The 17,183-nt window shown below is 42.8% G+C and overlaps 1 protein-coding gene across 4 annotated transcripts in view; it reads right to left on the reverse strand.

The window, feature by feature from the left end:
- Tpst (tyrosylprotein sulfotransferase) overlaps positions 1-17,183 on the reverse strand; it is a 292,529-nt gene that overhangs the window by 65,578 nt on the left and 209,768 nt on the right. For all 4 annotated transcript variants that reach the window (XM_031988631.2, XM_076371966.1, XM_076371965.1 and 1 more), the window contains one exon: positions 9,597-9,644. The gene's annotated coding sequence lies outside the window, so the exon portion shown is untranslated. The remainder of the gene's footprint in view (positions 1-9,596; positions 9,645-17,183) is intronic.

The raw sequence follows: 17,183 nt of genomic DNA on the forward strand, positions 1-17,183 counted from the left end.
CGAATTAATCTCGCGCCGAGCAACGCGCGCGCGGATAAAACGGAGATCCTACGAGGAGAAGAAATCCTCCCCTTTCAGCGGCGCGACGAGAAAATGGCAGTTTCGCGAGCGTGGGAACGTTCAATTACCACGGGGAAAGGGGTGGGCAGGGGAGGATTGCTAAGGAAATTCCCAACTCCGTGAAAAAGTCCGGGAACGGCGCGACAGCCATCGGAGTCAGCACTATTTTTCGTCCCCGTGACTATTAAAACTTCTCGAGCGCCGGCGATCGCTCTCCCGCGAACGGCGTCGCCGCCCGACGACGTTTAAAGCGCTGTTTTAAATAACGTTTCACGGTTATCAATTTTCATTTGCGACGACCACCCCCCGTCGGAGACCGGGGCGCAACGGGGCGGACCGTTTCGAGCGGAATACGCGGTTCGCGTGGAATATTTAATTCTCTTGTTCTTACGGGGTTATCGTTGATTAATTTATGTTTGCGCGATGGTCGTCATGGTTCGGTGTGTACGACTGTGTCGTTGCTGGGGATCGCTTGGACGGCTGTTGGGAAATTAGCCGAGTTGATGGTATTTGCTCTGTTGATGGCTGGCTGAGCGTTCGGTCGTTTCGAAGGATGATGGTTTGGAATTACACTTGGGAGTGAGATAGGTTAATGTTCTGATTGTGTGAGGGTTTCTTTTGGTGCTAGTCGTAATGTATTAACCCTTGGCACTCGAGAGGTGACTCAGTCACCCCATGATTCGATACAACAAAACTATGAAGTTGAATATTTAATATTTCAAATTAAAGTTTGTATTGAAATATTTCAATAAAACAGCTGTGTCGCTTAATTTATCTATGAATTATCGTTAAATTAGTTTAACAATATGACCTTTATCTCGCTGGAAAATGTTGAATATTTCCATTGAGAAACTTCCGAGTGCAAAGGGTTAATTTAGCAACTGCGAATAAGATGTACTTTTGTTTTCTAAAACCTCATCATTCAACTATACGAAATAAATATACATTTCCAAAACTTATGCCACCCACGCAAATTTCACTCGAGCAAAACGACTCCACACGGATGATCGAGGGTCAGCTGTGCATCGTTTCCCATGGGGCAAGAAGCGCGAGGAGTCCACGTGACGATCGCGGCCGCAGTAAATACGATTCGCCGTGAACTCCGGTTCGTGACGTGTCGATGCCGAACCAGGTCGCGAGCTAATCCGCGAGGGGAACGAGTTTACACGGCGCGCGGCTGGCAGCGTTTAAACGGCGCGGCGCGGTTCCTTTATCAACGCGGCTCGGCGATCATCGGATAAACCGTGAATATTAATTTCGCCTCGGCGGACAGCACGAAAGCGAGCGGCGAACGCCGCGGATCGTAAAGTGACCCTTTATCGTAATTGAATCCCCCGCGGTGCCACGGCGCAGGTTTCGGCGCGAGTTACAACGTTCATTTCCAGTGTTTAAAGGAAATACGAGCGTAATCGCGGTAATTGCGTGGCCTGCCTCGAATGTTTACGCCGAGAATGCGAAACCAACCGTGAACCGAAGTGCACGGTGAACGTTTCGAGTGTCCATTGCTGGGAATCGTCGACAACATGAAATTACGGGATGCACTTTCGTCAAAGAGTTTTAATGTGTCCTATAAACTCGGTTCAGAGGGCGTGCAGTTTGACATTCTTGACGTTCAAGTGTCGATGGAGTATTTGTTTGCGGAGCGATTAGACGAAAGAATAGAAGCAATTAGTGTTATGAAACTGAACATTCGAAAATTTCAATAGGTTTCTCCCCATTTCTTCAATTCACGAGGACAATTGTACATTATTAATATGTCGAACGATAATCAGTAATCCCTGCGAACATAGCTCGGTCAGTATAAAAGTTTCTGAAGGGAATTCATCATTGGCTCGACTTTTCACGTGGTACAGACCTTTCCGTTACAAAATAGATCCACGATCGCACTATTTTCCAAACATCCCGGCGCCGGTCCGTCGCAATACGACCTGGTCGCCCTTACGCACGCACAACAAACATTCATCCTACAATACTTTAACCTACGCTAAATATTCTAGATACTACAATACACAAGAGATCCTTCTCGTAGCAACCGACAGCAAACCAGTTCTAACAAGGTCAGTTATGAAAGAAACTGCAAGGAACCGGTTAACAGGACCTAACCCGAAGCGATCCTCCCCAGGTCGACCGCTGAATCTTCATCCCCTCGCGCGACGAGAACGTTTAGACTCAGCTGCCCGGAAGCACGTACGGTGAGCTCTCCGGAAAGGCCACGGTAGAACAGATAGCCGGTTCAATTTTTCAATACCGCGGCCGGCGAGTATCGACTGCCAATTCTCTGTCCCTCGTATCTTCTCGTGCAGCGAGTCGTTCTCGCTATCGTCGTATCGGGACTTTCATACCGGCCGATTGTTCCGAGCAGAAAAACGAAAAGGAACGACGGAAGAGGCGCGGAACCTAACGGCGAAAAATGAACGAGCAAAATGGAGGAGGGCCGCCGGTCGAACGGTGAATAATTAGAATATCCCGCGAGCGTCGCGATATCGGAAACAAGTAATTTCTCGATCGAATCGCCCGGAAACGAGGAGCAGACGCTGTCGACGCGTCGCTCGCTCGCTTTTTCATTAGGCGACACGTATAAATGCGTCCTATAACATCATCGATCGATCGTCATCCTTCCACGTCGTCGGGAATATCCAGGAAACTGGCATCGCTCGCGATCGAACGAGCGAGACCGATTTTTTTTGTTTGTTTCGCCCTCGGTTTTCCTTCCTCTTTTCGCTTTTTTTCTCTTTTTTCGCCTTCGCTCCTCTCCTTTTTTTACGAGCGTCGATCGGATCCGTGGAGCGCGAACATTCCGGAAGAAAGCTTTTCCTTGTTCCCTCTTTCACCTGCGCCGTGTTTCCTCTACTGCCTTCTGGGAAACGGGGGGCACGACCGGTGGAGCGAGATCACCGCGCTCGAATGTTTCTGGTTGTTCGGGGTGGCTGAATCTGCGAGGAGAATGTCCTGGAAAATCCTCGAGTGCGAACGCGATTTTTATTTAACCCTTTGCACTCTGCAACCGCCGCTTAGTCGTTGATTGATTTGACACGGGGAAATTTTGAAGTTTTATATGAGATTTTAATTGATAGATCAATGTGTGGAGTATTGAAAGGAAAGCTTTCTTTCTGAGTGATGTGTAATTTATTGATAAAATTTCAGAAAATGTCTTAGATGTTGAGTATTTCCTGGAAACTTCTCTAAATTGGATTTCTGTGGTCCACTAAATGATATGATGATTATTTGTAGAAATTTCTATATTATAAACAATGCTAACTAATGTGGAAATATTCATCTAGATGAACGTGCAATAATAATGCGATTCAATCGAATGACTGAATATTTTATTCTTTCCGTATATTTTACTAACACTAGGTTTACGGAACGCGTCAAACTGACGCATATTGGATTTTAGAAATATTATTTTGTAAATATTTACGCCGATATTGATTGATGCAACCACACTGACATGTACACCAATTACCTACTATCGAATCTCCAGTTTCCACAATCTAAATAAACGAGCATCGATTCTTTTAGGAATAGTAGAATGAAGTACAATAAATGCCCGTAAACCTAGTGTTAATCGTAGGGCGTTCAATGTATTATCGCGAAAGTTCACGCCGATATTAAACGATGCAATTATCTATCATCGAGTCTCTAATCTCCAAAATCGAAATAGTCGAAGATTTCTCCAGGAACAAGAGGCTACAATAAATCCTAGTGAACCCAGCGTTGAAAGAACGGCGTTCGAAGCTCGCGTTCGCGATAAAACTAACAGGAAATCTATCGAGTACACCATAGGATTCAATGTTTTACCGTGAGTTGTAAGGACGATAGTTATCGCAGTAAACTGGAGTTGATGCAACCGTAAAAAAGCACATTTCTGTTTACCAGAAAATATGAAAATGCCCGTTTTACAACCCCGATTCACCGGAGCGCGTCGCGTGCGAGGGTTGTTCGATTCCGCGCGGAACGAGGATCGTGACGCAAGCGTGGGAGTTGATTGATTGAACTGCAATAAAGCCGCGCAACCGCGCGGTGACCTTTCCGAATTTAGGGTACGGGATCCGGTGGGATGTTTGTAACCGATTGTCGGAAGTTCGAGAAATCCTTGATGCTTAGCATTCGCCCGAGAGGCGACGGCAACTTGCTAGGTGGTTTGGATACAATCCGGTGAACTTCGGGAACCGACGGGATCGTTTGTTAGATTTAGCGATTCCTGGCTGGATCATGATTATCGATGTCGTTCACGGAGAGATCTAAATTGATGAGCTTCCGCGACGTTAACGGATTTCGCCGGGCGAAGACGTTTCGTCGGTTTTTTGGACATTAGAAACGAAAATTTGATGCTTGCTGGAGTATGAACGTAACAGAGCAAATTTATTGAGATAAATAAAAGTGATTAAGTTAGTTTCATCAGGCGATAGAATTAACGATATTTAACACGAATGCCCTAACCAAATCGAATCGCTAGTTTACTTAATGAAACGATGATTATTTGGAAACATTTGTATATTATAAATAATGTCACAAAATGCGACATTCGACTAGATGAGAGCAATAATAATTCAATAATTTATATTATTCCATGTACTTTGCTCTTTGAAGTCGCGTGGCAACGTGTTAATTCGATTTAATTAGGGAAATAAACTCTCAAGGAGATCAATTTCCAATCATTGCTTTCTCTCTTCTTGCAATTATAATATTCTTCACTGTTCGTGTTGACTTAATTAAGAGGATCGATACGGTTAATTAGAACGGAAGTTCGAAGAGGAACGAATTATGAAGAAAAATCATTACGTTATTAATCGGATGTTCCCGGTGGCTCCAATAACTCACGGATCCTCTGGTGGACACGTCGCGTCCGTGTTTGCGTTCACGGGACCATTTACAAGGATTAATTAGAGACTGCATGCTAACTGCTGTGAGCGATTTGCTCGGCATCGAGACTGCACATTGGCAATCCTACCGAAGTAATCGTCTAATTAGACTGCATGCATAATAATGAATGCGGACGAACGTTCGCTATGGAAGAATCCGCCTAGAACGCCCACGCAGATGTGTTGATTGCTAACAGCGTCGGTTAACGGTTATTTAACTCGTTAATAGGGTAATTTTCCGCGAATAAATACGAAGGTATAACTCGAACGACTGTAATTAACATGATCAACACTTTACAGCAGCGTTATAACACTGCTGGCGTGTACTAATAAAACGTCCACACGGTAGACGCCATTTTGACGCATTCGTAATTATTCTCTCACGCGAAATAAGAAGATAAATTTTTCATATATAAACTGTTTTTAATCTCAGACCACTAAGCTCGCTAATATTCTTAATTATTATAAAACTTAGACAACGTATCACTATTATAAATAAATAAATAAATAGCACCTAATCAAGAGTTTCATTCTGACGATTAGTTTTCTACTCGAAAGAATAGAATAAAAACGATGATCTTCATCTAAAAACACTCCATATTTATTTACAATTACAACAGTAATCGTCAGTATCAATCCTTTGCTTTTATTTTAGTTTTCCACTTGAAATATCCAATACTTTTCAATTAGATGCAGATGTGGCGAATAACTGCGCAGCATTGGCTAAGGTCGGTTTTCGTTGTCAGAGATGTTTATAGACCGGAGTTTATAAAATAGTAGCGACTATCCTGTCGAACGATAGGCGACCGCGTGTTTACGTGATTCACTGTACTATATACATACGTTAGTCAAACGAAATTCACGTTTCACACGCGCAGCGTTGCGTCGACGCGCGAAACCAATCGGCGGAAAGCTGACCCGAACCCCATGGAAATTATACTGCCAGGTGATATTTCTCTTCCACGTACGCAGCACGCGCCTCGTATCCATTTGCCGTCTCGCGGACTATCTTTCTTGTTTATCCGGCGAAACCGAAGACACTTTTATTCACTTTCTCCGCCTCGGTGTGATTTATAGAGACCATTCTCGGCCGAAGACGCTCGCGACGGAATATATCGACTGGACCTGGTATTGTAAGGGTTTTTAGGGCTGCTTCGCCGAACAGTGCGGCTAAACGGCAGTTTTCTAGGGGAAACTAACAATTTTATCGTGAATAATTTAGGAGAAAAGGAAAGAATATATTTATTCTGGGTTCAGGTTTACTAGAAATGTTGAAGATTCGTGATGGAGTAATATTGAATTTATGTTAAAAATATAAGTGGCAGTCAGATTTGTTGCACTCAATTGCAGATTTATATTACGAGGTTGACACGTTATTTTAAAGGGTTAATGGAGAGGAAGTGTTTTAACCCTTTGCGAACGAATGTCGACACTCCGAGATCAAATTTGCATTTGCAAACAAATGATTCCACTATTCAAGTTTTTCTGTAGTAATACAGAGGAAATCTAGAAGCTAATTTCTCTGTAACCTAAAGTGACTCCTAGCCAAAGTAATAATTGGAACAAAGTCCCGACCGAAAATCGAGGGGAAAATCGGAGGGATCGTTCCACCGGGGAATACATTTGAAATCAAATTCCGCGTATCGGGAGCAAACATAGAAAATGAAATTCTCCGGATAAAAAGTTAAACTCGTTACCCTTTAATGAAAACCGCCTGGAAAATTGAATCCATCGAGTTTAATTTACCCGTCCGATTAAAAAAAGGAAGCTGCTCGTTTCCCGAAACCGTAATCGCAGGTTCGATCAAACCGCCCCGTATCAATAAAACAAATTCCAACAGTAACTCCCGCTTTGTTAACCGTAAAACTCGCATTTCAACGGTTTCGGATTCCACGGGATTCTTTCGATTTCGACGGCTCTCTCGCGGTTTTGTCCCCCGAAATCCGGCGTTTCAAAGGAACGAACGCCGTCCATTCCCGCGGAATGTTTGTGCAGAGGGGAAAAAATGGTCCTCGCGCGTATCGCCGGCGAAATAAATCGCGGATCGCAACGGGGTTGATAGAAAAGTTTGAAACGCGACACTTTGAGAAGCGGCGCGCCGCGAAATCGCGGATGGATTCGTTCGTCACCCCGGCGGCTCGAATCCGTCCCCGGAAGCGGTCGCTGTTGGCTGCGACAAAACGCGACACGGCGCGCGCGAATTCTTCCCTGAAACTTTCGGGCGGAAATCCGTCTGCCGTGTGGAGCGGATAAGCGGCGCGGCTAATCCGCGACGTCATCGAGGACTTAACGTTCCTCGAAATGAGTGAAATAAGTCTAAACACGATGTAAATCGGAGTAGTTTATGGACTTAATGTACTTAGTATAGTTAAAGGGTGGTTTCCTTGGAATCGGTGAGACTGAACCGATTCACATCGTGTTTAGACTTATCTTAATCAGGGAATTGTTTCTTTGTCTGAGAAGTTACTAAGGATAAAGTAGATGCATCGATCGTAGTTGAGAGATTAATCACAATTCTTCGCACTCGGAGGTACATAAAAATATGCAAGTATTATCCTCCGCAAGTGAACCGACGTTCGGTTTCCGCCGAAATACGCGAAATTATAAATTCCACAGAGGAAAACGGCGAGCAGCAGACAAACCGAGTGCATCAGTTCTGGCCAGAGGGACCGGAAAGTTGGCGCTCCTGTCAAAATGCAGAAGCAGAAAGTAAGTTAGAAGACTGCAAACACGAGTCTGCTCTTCCAGATACCGTGCGAGAAGCAATCTCGCCAATTTGCCTCGATCCGAGACCAGCAGAACTTGTTATGCACAAAAGAAGCTTCGAGAACCCTTAAAATCGCGGCTTACAATCGAATTCTATATTCAACAATATTCTCAAAAAAATTATTCCCCGTGAATCCCAACAAATACCTATTAAAAACCATATTACAACCATGTTCCAAAAACCAAACATTAGATCTTAAAAAAGTGTATCAAACGAGTGCCAAAACAGTAAAATAATTACAAAACAGAAATAATCCAATATCAACGCTCCTTCAGAAACGTCCCATTACATTCCTAAAACCTTTCAATCAACATACACACCAGTATCCAACTTCGAGCTCTTTCCCATTAGAAGCTTTAATCAATTTCACGCGTCAATCTAACAGAAGATCTCGAAACGTAAACGAACGCAATTTCAGCATCCACGGAGTGCGCCGCATGAATATTCACCTTCCAAGGTAAACAAAAATCCATCATTCTTCCGCAGAAGGAGTGCTGTCGAGCCGTAAGCATCAATCAGGCATACGGGGAACACGAGTTTCGCAAAAACCGTTTGCGCCGGGCGGTCGTAAGCTCGCAGTAAACTCGGAATTACTTGGGGTTCCTTAAAAATAAAGTGAAACGAGGGAACGGCGGTTGTCGGAGCGGTGCAGCCGCGTATTAGGAACTAACGCGGAGGAACCGGCCGAGGGAAAGGGAGGGAATCGTCGGTGAAGCGCAGATGGAAAAGTTTTTCGGGTAAACAGCGAGGTACGCGCGGCGGTTATGGATTCCGGGCGACATAAATTCCGCTCGGTGCCGCGACCCTCTTCTTCCTGTCCCCGCGAAACCGATCCGCGACACGCGGCCATTCCTATTTTCCGAAGAACTTCCCGCCGCCGAAGATTGATACTGTTCTCGCGCCACTCGTAACGTTTTATTCCGCTCACCGTGAATCACCGGGCTCGTAAACGTTTTATTATCCGCGGGATCGACGGCCGGACTCACGATCGCTGAACGCTGCTACAAATTCGGCTGCAAATTGTTTCTTCGGAGCTACTAGCGTGACGATCTATGAGAGGTCGATTAACATCTTGACCTGCGACTTGAGTCAAGCTGAACGTTTGAACCTTTTAGCTATCTTTGCATCGCGCGAAACTGTATGTGACGCTTCTTACTATTGGAAATGTTAGGAAACGTTCACGCGAAAGGAATTTGAAATGAAGGAAATTACGAGGATAGTCAAGTTTGTTATGTTTGCGAGTTTCGAACGGTTTTATGGAGATTTGTGTTTGAATGAAAAGTTTGCGTAGAAATCTTGTACTAATGTTCGAATTAGGATAAATGTTTCGGTTGCTAATGTAAGGTTGTTACCGGAGATTCGAGAACCGACCGCGTTTTCTGTGTTACTAGTTGGGGGATGCTTTTCAATGGGAACGGTGTTTGAACTTAGTGCGCGCAATTTCGGAGGGAATACCTGTGTAATGTTCGTGAACGTGGAGGTCAAACGCTCGAAACGCGTATAATGTTTCGAGGGTGTCGGCCGATTACGGCGCTATTAATCCAGTAATGCCCGTGGAAACTCAATTTACACTTGATCGAATAAGTTGAGCCTTTCAACCCGCGGGGAGCGGCCGGTTTGTAACGGACTCGGGGCAAACGAGATTTCGTGTGCACTTTTATAATGATTGTTACCGGTTTCACTCGGTTTTGTGGAAATAAACGGTGATCGTGGTTGGATCAGACACAATGGATTAATAAACGTGGGATATTATACTCGAGTAATTTAGAATGAAATATCAATTAGGTGAAATCGTAAGTCTAAACTAACTGAGAACTGTACTTCTTCGTTCGTTTCTTCTGTCGAAAATATTACGTGAATAACGAAATAATTCGTAATTTTCCTTTGAAATATTTTAAACTTACCCACTGTTCAGCTTCGCTGCCTTGACTCCGTGTCCGTGAACGAGGTGCCTGAAACATTGAAGTATGTGTTATCGACAGTCGCTGCGAGTCGTTTCGTTTAAATAGAAAATTAAATAATCATTATAGCACATATTTTATTGTAGAAACTTCGAAGTAATTTTTGTTATTACCACAATAATAAGAAAATCTTCTTTAACCCTAGATATACGGTTTATTTCAACTTTATTCTAACGTCCCTAGAAGACTACACGTTCGTCCACATAGATAGTGAAAATTAGTTCGCCAAGAACATAGAATCATAATATAAATTCTATAATTGCATCGATCAAAATCGGCTCAAATTCTTACGGAATAATACATTTAACCCCTTGCCTTATGATTTATTTCAGAACTATGATCGATGCAACTACTTCATCCTTAATTTCAAACTTAATCTACAGCTACTCCAAAGGTTAACGATTGACAGTAGAAAAGTAAAATCTAATTTATCTTCAAAAACAACAAACAACACTTAGACCTCTCAAATTCATTTTAAAGTTTTCATCTCGAGTCCGACACGCGATTGTAAGTTAAAGGGCTAATACATTCAATTCCCAAACTGACGGGTTCCATGAATCTATGGTTAAACACGCGAAGCCCAGAGCCAACGAGAAGCCCCGAAAAATTCCAAAACGGGAGTTAACCGATTCCCCCAATGAACAGCTCAATTTCTAAAATCCAACGAGCGGCCTTAACTCTCCGCGCTGACAAATATTACCGTCATTTTCCCGGGGATAAGACCCGAGCCGCAATAAGGAGGGTCTGCCCGAAGGGTATCAGCTGGCGGGAGTGAAATTTGTTGAATCGCGGGATCGCCGGGCGCGGGGCAGCGTTCCAAGTCTCGTTATTAAGACGACCCTTTATTCGACGAAATAAGCTCCGATCTATCGGGCCGCGAGTCACCCCCGCCTATCGCGGTGGATTTCAATGTTTTATGGAGGAGCGTCACGACACTCGGCGCACGTATGTTGAAGTGATCCCTATAAATAGGGATCCCACGGTGATCTCCCTTGACTCCCTCAGTTGCGATTAACTTGCAGCCGATTTTTATAAGTTTTTCGAAACTTTCCTTATATTCTGTAGATGGCCCTTTTGCTTGTCGATACTTGGGGAGAGAGATAGTCCAGACCCAGTGACAGATTTATGACCAAGGGACCACCATGACCTGGGTCATGTTGGCCTGAAGACTGAGTTTTCCTTTTTGGAAGAGCAGGTGAGGAAAATTAGAGAATTAGTCGCCGATCCTCGTTAGAGCCACATCGCGTAATAAATATATTTAACTCCTTTGCCTATGATTTCTTTATCAACTCCGATCGATACGGCTACTTTGTCATTAGTAATTTATTGGAACAAGAGAAAAATTCTGGGCATACGTTACGCCTATATTTCCTTTTAAGTATAATAGTTGACGAGAAAAAAAGGAGGTGTCAAAGGGAGTTCGCGAGTTCACCTTTATTCGACCATCGACCGTAATATGGGAAGTGGCGATCCCAGAGTGCCCGAGCTAAGCCAACCAAGTTCTGTTATCTACAAGATACTTCGATAAGGCAGATTTTGCTTACTCACGTATCTAAGAAACCGAACAGGTCCCATGAACCTGTGATAATTAGTACCACGTGTGCCGACAATGCAACGCAAGCGGACATTTTGTGTTGGCTTCGCAGGGCAGTGGTAACTGAACAAAGTTGGGGGTACTAGGACCTTGGTCCCTATCATAATATCTCGCCCGTCCTTTGTCATTGTCGCGCGCCAATGACAATCATGCGTCGAAGACAGAGGCGGACCGAACGAGTGGAAGAGTCGTGCCGCTCGGTCCTCACGGTGCGCGCCATCTTGTCGGAGCGGGACTCTACGGGATTCGACTGTTTTCGAACACGCGTTGGCTTCGTAATGGTAGCCCGCAACTGGACTACAGGGTGTTGAATCGAAATCATTCAATTCATTTCCGCAACCAATACCAAACCTGAAAATCAATCTTCCTCCACTCGAACGCGATCCTCCAATAAAAACTGATCCCCTCGATCTCCGCATTCACTACAATCTCGAGACTAATTCTCGAATCCGTCCTCTATTACCAAAGCGAACCGCCCTTAACCGAGTTCCATTTCATTCCCCGTTCTATACGATGAAAAACCATTCGGCCAACGCGGAAGAGTCACTGCTACGCGGATTCCCCGATACGGAAGCGCTGAAAGCCGGCCGATTCGCCGCAATTATTCAGAATCCATTGTTTATTCACGCGGAAACGGAACCACTTGTCCCGCGGAATAATTCAACTCGAAAAGAGGATCCGATGGTCGAGAGGGCCCCGTCCCACCCGCGCCTCTTTCAAGCTGATCCTCCCTTTTCCCGCCCGGCTCGCAGAAAACCTTAATTCGCGAGCTCAACGGCTTTCCTCGAGACTTTTTCCCCGTGGCCCGGCAGCTAGCTGAATTTAATTAAGAACTTCACGAGGACGCGAGCAAAAAGAATCGCCGCTTTTCCGCGCCGCGCTTTCCGCCCTCCGCGGCGTTCACTAATATTACCCCGGTTTTTACCGCGCCGCGCCGCGCCGCTTTTCCCTTTGCGCCGACGACTTTTTCTTCTCGCCCGGTTTTCCCGGGGCCGGGACTTAACGCCGCCTATCGAGAAGGGAACGAGCAATTTCGCGGCTCAAAGGAATTCCGCCCCCGCCCTATCCTTTACGATCGAACGTCTTCGATCTACGTGACGAGCTTCCCGCGGTTTTTCACATGCGGGAACCTTTTTACTCCGGCGATAAAAGCGGGAGGGAACCGCCGTCCCACCGGATGGCCGAAAATTTTATGGCGCGCGCGGTTCTGCCGGGGTCTTTTAAAACCACTCGGAAAGTTCTCGTTTTGTTTTTAGTTTGAGTGAATTCTGTTTGTACGTCTCTTGGTAGTTGTGCGGGAAATTTGAAAGTTTCTGTTTTTCTGGTATGTCGTAGATGTTTTTGTCATGTTTCATTGTGACGGTGCATTGGTAACAGATATAGAAATGCTTGTAATAATTAAGATACTATTTTGAACCTAGTACTTATTCCTCGAAAAACGATTACTTACAAGTGACTAATGTAAATAAGAAATATCCAAGAATTGAAAACTATTGACCAATTAACATAAACTAATACACGTGTATTCGTTAAACCTAGTTATTCTATACTTTCACCGTTCGAAAAATATCTTACGAAGTGAGAAACACCATTACTTATGAGAAGTAATATCTAAATACTCACTGTTTTGTTTCTCTATTCATATATCATGCTGTGAAACTTACCATTTAGCGAGAAATAACGTTATATAAAGTTTAGAAATCAAATGGCAGAGAGTCCGACTTGAAAGCCGATCTAATAGAAACTCGTCTCACGTATCTCACGGTTATGGACGCTCTGTATCGCATTAAAGCGCCTTTTCAAAGCCATTCGCGAGCCCGTCTATCCAGCGCCATCCACGACAATTTTCCGCAGTTGGAACACATTCCGCGATACCCCGATAAAAACGTATCGTATTAGAGCAATCGACAAGGTAGCACTCTCAACGGAATGGTAATCGATAGTCGTAAAGGACACGCGGGGAAAAAAAGGTGCATAAAACCGCCGGCTCGCGATGCAGCGTCGCGCACGGGAGACTTATCGCGTTTCGCCAACCGGCGCGAGCTGCTATAACATTACCAGGCGTGCAGCATCGAGTAATATCGACTTAGAGCAACATTACCGAGCAAACATACCGGATTCCGGAGGGGCTGGTAAAAATTCGAGTTTAGAAGCCGATTTGCTTGGATTACGACACTGCTTTTGTCGAATCTCGTGTACACTCGTCGTTTGACACTGGAATTAGGTGAAAGTTACCTGTGAGTTCTTTTTGTTGTTATCGTTATAAAGGTAATAGATGTTCCTGTGAGAAATTATTAGGGAAATTGATGAATTGAAGATCAATTAACCCTTGATTAGCATCTTTTGATATTTAACTCTTCGCCTTAGAATTTGCGATTGCTGTCGCTGGATTTATTTTATTGTTTATCATTAACCCTTAGCACTCCAGTTTGTAATCTATCAGAATGCAATTAATTTTTATAGTACTTCTAGCAAAAATGAGAAGTGCTATAACATTTCTTAAACTGTAATATTGGAGCCTACAGAGTTCAAAGGGCTAATACTTCGAACAAATTTTTTTACTTATAAACACTTGTTTCGACGCCAACCGAATTCTTAGATCTATACTTCATTTCTTTTAGCAAGTTAGCAATTTTTGGTATTTAACCCTTTGCTGTATGGTTTTCCTACTGGTGCAATATTGGAGCCTACAGAGTTCAAAGGGTTAAAGTCTGAACAGATGTCTTGCTTCTATAGGGAAATTTAGAAAAGTCGATTGCTCGGTAGTTTTAGCGTTAACACCAGATTTATAGATATTTATTTTAAAAATTAAAGTGTGGAAAACAGAGGATTATACTGTCAGCAAATATTGTTTGAAAAATTCAATATCCGTCAAATTGACGGGTTCCGTGGATCTAGTGTTGACAGTATGGAACAATCATCGTTTGAGTGAATCGGATGCAGGATCGTTGCTCGCGATTCCTTCGCAATTCACAGAAGGAAAAGACGCCGGTGTTCAAACACCATCGAAGAGATTGGGAATCGCTCCGAGTCAGCATCCGCCCCCATCGACCGACCAATCAAACAAGAGTATCTGCTGCTCTCGAATTAACATCCGCGATTTGTTTGAAGCGCCGAGAACCGGTCGCCGACAGAAGTGTACCGATTCTACGGAATATCGATTGTCACGAGCAGCGATCGACATAAAACCGTCGAAATAAGGACGAGCCTTCGAGTGGCTGTGTCCACGTTTCAAACAGAAGACTCTGATTCCTTCCTCTTTGTATTTGGACGCTAAAAGCTTCGCTGTAAACTCGTGTAACTGGCATGTAACATTTCTGATTTAACTAAATCCTCGTGCTCTATTCAACTTGTTCACTGTCGAACTATGATTCTTCTGCAAGAAGCATACGCAAGGATTTGTAGATTTAATTTTAAGATTTGAATGAAATCTTATAATTTCAAGATGCTAATGAAATCTTTTGTAATTTTAAGCTTTTGATCAAATCTTTTGTAATTTTAAGTTTTTGATCAAATCTTTTGTAATTTTAAGCTTTTGATCGAATCTTTTGTAATTTTAAGCTTTTGATCGAATCTTTTGTAATTTTAAGCTTTTGATCGAATCTTTTTCAATTCTCAGACTTTAATGGTAGAAGAATTAAATAGAACATTTTTAATTAAATATTTTTCAACATAACTTTTTTAGTTAAAGAAATCTGAAATTTAGAAATTGAACAAATCGACATCAGTAGTTTGATAATTCAAGAATTCTATAAATCTCTATACTCAAACATCACCAGCAAAAGTCGAAGCGAAGATGTCAAATAGAATTTAGGAAATATAAATATTATTCAATTTGTCTAAATACAAATTACATGTTATTTCTCTTTGATTGACGGTTATAGCTTAGAGCAGACGTTGATATAGAAATAGCCTGAAAAGTCGAAGCGAAGATTTCAAATAGAATTTAGCAAACAAATATTCAATTTGTCAAAATACAAATTACATGTTATTCCTCTTTTATACTATAGCTTAGAGCAGACGTTGACACAGAAAAAGCCTGGAACTTCCTCTTATTTCGAATAAATATATTAATAACGAAGTACTCAGATGAATCACGATTCAAAAGGAAATCACAACACAAGAGGTTAAAACTCGTTCAAATTACGAAACGCCGCCTCCGTTCCTCCGCGTGCTTGTATCGAATGAACTCGCCCTAAAAGGCGCAAGACAATTTCATTCATTAAACGGAAGAAAGGCGAAAGCCCATAAAAACCTCCCTATTTTTCGCGCATCGAAACGAGGAACGCCCGGGCGAAGAGGGTGCGCGGGTTCGAGTGGGCGGGTGTCGTTAATGAATAATTCAACCGATGATTTGCATGAGCCGGCGCAAACGTCGGACTTCATCTCGATTTCGGTGCGGCCGCACTAATGGCCCGGTTCTTGCGCCACGGAGACGGCGGAGCGTCGCGTGTCGCCGGCACGGACTTTATTGCCTGCCGCGGGCAGATTCGTGGCAGCGGGACGAAATGAATAAATAAGTCACGGGGATGAGCTGCGCCATTGGCTTCGGAACACGCCGAGTGCGATCCGTGGGAACGCTCGCACCTCTTATTACGGAACAGTCGCCATAGAAGCTTCATATCAGCTTGAAAATCTATTCTCTCGGTTTCATCCGTCTTGGATAAGGATCTCTATAAATTTTGTTGAATTTTTACTTGAAATGTTCGATATAGGAAGGTGAATTATGTATGTATTTGTGTATCTAATTAGGTGATTAGAGATAACAGTTTAAATATCTATTCTCTCGGTTTTGTCTATCTTGGATAAGGATCTGTGTAAATTTTGTTGAATTTTTACTTGAAATGTTCAACATAGGAAGGTGAATTATGTATGTAATTGTTAAATAGAGTGGAAGGTAGATTGTTCATCTCATTAGGTGATTAACAGTTGAGATAAATGGAGATTTGAGATTTTTAAGTACTTTTAAAATATTTTCCAGTTTTATTTGATTCTTAAACGAAGTGGGATCTATATGATTTATTTAATTAGATGATTAACGGCTGAGAGAACTTTTGTTCGAACGAATAAATTATTTGTTTCTATAAGATTAAATCAATTAAAATTAATTCCAGTATAATCTCGCCTCGAGTACGCTTAAAAAATGATGAAAACGCGGGCGAATTATCAAGGATATATTTCACATTCGTTTCTTGTCGACCGTGCCGCGTTATTTTGCGGAGAAACAATTGGACGATTTCAGAATAAATGAATTTATATTGTATGTTCAGCATTTATTCTGTCCTAAAAAGGTATGTTCTATACGGCGCTGTTAATTGGATGGTGAATGGCTTTCTGGAACAGAAATCGAGCAATTTGTGAAATTGCGAAATACACGGTGTGCCGGTGTGTTGTAGGGGTTTGCGAAAATTACCATTGTTCGGTTTTAATAAAATTCCTTTATTCGATGCGCGCGATATTAATGGTGTATCTTTTTGCTACAAATATTTTTCTCCTTCTCCTACCAATTGCTTTTGTACCTTGAAGCAAAAAGGAAACGAGTGTTTCGAATAAATGCTGCAATTTCGCATCGTTCGGTACTTCGTCGGCCGAACGCAATATTCCTGTGTCCATAATGGGAAATAATTAACTAACCACGCCGGTGTATTTCAATTACAGTGTTTTCAAATATCGGCAACTTTTTCGAACTTCAAATCATTCAATGTAAACACGCGTACACGATTTTTATAACGAAACACATTACATATATTTTTTACCATTCTCAGTCCTCTTATTAATATTCAACAATATTGATTAATATTGAACTATTATTATTAACACTCATTTACGACTTCAGAAATGATTATAGAACATATTCGGAAGCTAGGAGAATGGATTTCTGGATCCTGGATCTCGAAGATGAGATTTAATGAAATTTCAGCGATACAATCGAGCGT

The sequence above is a fragment of the Nomia melanderi genome, chromosome 11 (assembly GCF_051020985.1).
Source record: "Nomia melanderi isolate GNS246 chromosome 11, iyNomMela1, whole genome shotgun sequence".
NCBI classification, from domain to species: domain Eukaryota; kingdom Metazoa; phylum Arthropoda; class Insecta; order Hymenoptera; family Halictidae; genus Nomia; species Nomia melanderi.